Below are 4,497 nucleotides of genomic sequence, written 5' to 3' on the forward strand. Positions count from 1 at the left end.
GGGGGGGGCAGCCAACCCTGTGAACAAAGGGCAAAAAATGGCCAAGGCAGGGAAGCAGGAAATCTCCCAAGTCTCTCCTGAGACCTGTAAATCCTTGGATTTGGCAGTGGGATGCCACAGCGAGTGCAAGGCTACAGAAATGTCGGGAGTTAACAGTGGAGGCTGGTTGGGTAAAATGCTAATAATTTATCAGGCGTGTTTTGAGTTCTTAAAAAGGATTTTTTTAAAGTAAACAGATGAGTCATTTCTTTTCCCCTCCTGCTGCTGGCTTAAGGAGAATAATTCCAAAATTCTCTCATCTCATGAAATGTTCTGCAGAAAACATTCACAAAAACAAGGTTGAGGGGTGTTTGTTTCCTTTTCCAGCCTCAGCTGAGACAGATTACAGGCAGGCAGAGATGTCCAGGCACCAAAAAACCAGGAGCAAAAATAAAATCCTTTATTCAGAAAGTGACAAGTGTCAATAAAAAAAGAAAAAAGAAAAAGAAAAAGATAATAGTTTCTACAGATAAGGACAATGAGGAGACTGCTAAGCAGATTCAAGCTGGAAAAAAAGCAGACGTCTCTGTTCAGGAATTAAAAGCTATTTTCTTCTGCTCTTACATAATCTCTCCTTCCCTGCTTTTTAAAATGACCATGTTAAAACCCTCCTGTCTCTGCAGCATACACCAGCATCTTTGCTCCTCCAGCTGCTGCAGCATAGCCCATATTTTGCACATGACGCTGGCTCTTCCCCACGTTTCTGTTTGCTTGAGAAGCATGAGATCGCGGTGTTTTCATAGGGAATTAATGATCTGGCAGGGACAGGAAATGACCCCCTGTTCTCCTGGCAAACCCATTTAATGTTGAGAAAGAGAAAAATTAAGATGAAAATTATGCTGCGTAAGAGACTTGAGGCATTAGGATGCTGTATGGACCCATGGAGAGAGAAAGATAGATCACTCCTGAAGATGAAAGTATAAAACGCAATAAAAAAAACGCTATTGCTTCTTTAAAAGGTGACGGAGGCAGAGGAAATATCTGGATGAGGGGAAGAGCAGCTCATCTATCACCATCAGACACCTTGAAGAAATGTCTGTGGGGTTGGTTGGGTTTTTTTAATGCATAGTCAAATACTGTTTTCCAAGCCAAATACTGTATGTCTCTGGGATATATAAATATATAGCACTGAAAGTGTGACTGGCACTCCCACGCTGCCTCCGGGAGAGGAAGGAGAAGAGTGAGGTGAGGTTCAGCCCTCAACCCAGGTTTATGGGTTTGGAGTGAGGTTTTACCCCCTCACCCTTCCTAGGTAGAAGCGTGCCTTTCTGTACTGCCAGTGCACCTAAAAAAAAGAGAAGAAAAAAAAAAAGAAAAAAAAATCTATATATTTATATACACTTAGAAGTATTTCACAATCCTGCCCATGGTCTGCCGTTTGGCAGCAGCTGGCTGCCACCTACACCAGAGTCACAGCACAACTGGCCACTTGCACCCTCTAACTCAATTTTCAGTTTCATCCAAGGGACAATCCCAGCACTGCTAAACATGTATTACACTAAACACATCTTATCAAGGTCAGTAAGCAGAGAGAATGAAGAGGATCCAAGTCCCCAAGCCTCAAAAGAGGAAATGTTTGAAGATCTGGGATTGAGAGACAGTTTGAAATTGTCCAAAGAGGTGTTTTGTAGTTCCTGGAGCCCTTTTTGGTGCTACATACACAGAATACATGGTACAAAACCATAAATCAACATGGAGATGACTTGAATGAAAGTAACTTTTCAATGTTCGCATACAAACAGTGATAACCACACTATGTTTCTCCTTTAATAAAAATGAACCCAAAGTATGTGCTGGGTTTGGGGTGTGGGGGGTTTATTGGGGTTTTAAAATTTACTTTATTTTTTTGAGATTGTTGCTTCGCTGCACATAAAATATTTAGAATTACACAGTTTTTAAAACAAGCTTCATGTACCTAATGTACACGAAGGTAATCTCATTCAGTTAGGTTTCCTCTGCCTACCACACCTCAGTGCTGGAAATTCAATTTGGGCTTTTAATATTTAATTTGATGTTTGTTTTAGTTGAAAAGAAGCTTGCAACACTGAAAAGAGCCCTATTGTAAATAACCTGGGCTTTCCCACCAGGGTGCTGATAAGAGTTAAGTTCATGGCACTATGCAACGATGTGTGTAACTGTACAGGAAATGGTGTGTTAGCTATAAAGAAATGCCATGAAAGGGGTGGTGATAACTCCAGCTTATTTTTTTTTATCTCCTGCTGATGGCTGTGCAACAGACTTTTCTCAGGGCTGCTGTGTGCCTTCCTGTGGGACTGTAGCACTGTACCATGTACAGCTATCCCCCTGCTCTGTTTGCTCATCTCTGCTGTAACTTGTACCTCGCTGCTGACACAGAATTCAAATATACCATGCACACTAGGGAGAGGGTCTCAGATGCTCCCTTTGTGGGATGCCCTGCTTAGTAGCTCCTGGAAAATCTGGTTTTGCTTTCAGTAAAAACACAATTTCGAACATAACACAAAATTAGAAATCTTGACTTAAAGCTCAGGGATGGATTTGGACTTCAATGTTTTGCCAAAACTCACTGTTTGCTGTCATAGATCTTCCAGGAACACATTTGGTTTTGGCTGCGCAGAAGCCCATTAACAAGGGCCGTGGTGACAACATCCCCAGCAGGGACACCCCACTGCCCTTTAGGTAGGGCAGCACACCTGCTGAGCCCCCCAGGTGGCACACACCAGAGCTGAGCACCACACCAAGTCCTGCATGCCCAGCTCCCTGTCAGGCTGGTCCTGCCACCTCATGGCAGCACACCCTGTCACCTGTCCTGCACTATGTACCCAACCTGTACCCTACTGAGACATGGGTTTCTGTAGGAGCTCAGGGTTGGCTCTGCCCATGCTCAGCAGCCCCAGCAGCCAAAGCCTGACCCATCTTTCTGCATCCTTTGCAGTAAATGTGCAAGAGGACAATGAGGACACATATTGACACAGACCAACAAACTATAAATTACCTTCCACCCTGCAATTTTTGTTTTGTATAGTTTGAGCCATACACAGATAGAGGCTTTACCACATTGTCATGGGTGTCTTGTTGCTACAATAGAAAATATGTATTTTAAGAAAGTGAGCTTTCATATAACAAATACATGGAGCTATTAACACACAAATAACATCCAGGTTGGATCTCCCAAACATGCAAACCACAGATGATTTCAGCAGTGTTTGCTGCTCACTTCTGTCACTGATTCCCATATTCAGGCACCTGGGATTGACCATCCTGGCCACCCCACATACCCTGTTAGCAGTGGAATCTTCAAACACCAAAGGGCAGAGGAGTAACCAGCTCAGTTAATGGTGAACTAGCTTTCTCCTCTGTGCTTCACCAATCATGGTGCTGCATTTTTATACCCTCCCACACCTTGGACGGGTGCTGGAGGCACCAGGAGGGCCAGTGGAACTGGTCCCCTCTCTGATTGCAGGGATTAGGGTGATGGTGACCCCCTCCTAGGTATGGGGCAGGTGGAGCAGGGGAGACCCACAGGACATCTGTTCAGGCAACTTGCCCTTCACCCTCCTGCTGGGTGACAGAAGGACCTGACTGCTCAAACGGGAGCTCAATGCCCTCTTAGTCTCTCACCCCTCACTCCTTTGGCTCAACTACCCACCAACTCCCTGTTAAGATTTAGGAGGCACCATTCAAAAGTGGCTGAGGGCAAGGTGAGAAAGACACTGGAAAGATGGGCAGGATTTACTCAGGTACCAACCAAAGAGGGAGGGATATGCTAGGTTATTCCCACCACTATGAAAGCTACACCTGCAGCCTTTGCTCCCCATCCCTCTGCACAATGTTCCCCACTCACATGCTGCCTCATCTTACTTCTCACTCTATGGAAGTTATATTGTGGAGGGTGAGCTGGATGCTACCAAGGAGCAATTTAAATAAGAGCATCTCATCAGGTAACTTCAGAAGATGCTGAAGGGATAACAAGGCTCTGACACATCTTATGCAACAAGTACTCCTCTGCTTCCCACTGCTGCATGATGGATCTTTTCAGGAAGCAAAACCATTTGTGTCAAGGCTCCCATCCAGGTTGTTGAGCCCTGGGGGAATGAGAAGGAAAGGAAATCACTATGGCAGAGCAAAATGGCACATTATAGATGGGACATATGTATACACTGCTTCAGCACACAGCACAATCGTTCTGAAATGCAGCAGCTTGACTGGCTGATCATACTTTGGTCTTTTAAATACTGCAGCTGAGAAACACCATGGTGGTCTGCCTGTACATAGGCTGATCACCTGCAAAGAGCTACCTTAGGGTTACATATTTGCTAACTATATTGCTGTTGTCAACAGCCTGTAGTTAGCCATCCATTCAGGGGAGGAAAGAACTCACTTTCTCCTCATTAAAAAACAAATCAGAACAATTGGAAAAAAATAAAAATAAAAATCCTGTCACAGACCTGAACCCAGTGTCTTTACTCTAAGGGCAAT

Source organism: Chaetura pelagica, unplaced genomic scaffold (assembly GCF_000747805.2).
Source record: "Chaetura pelagica isolate M959 unplaced genomic scaffold, ChaPel_1.0 scaffold412, whole genome shotgun sequence".
Lineage (NCBI taxonomy): Eukaryota > Metazoa > Chordata > Aves > Apodiformes > Apodidae > Chaetura > Chaetura pelagica.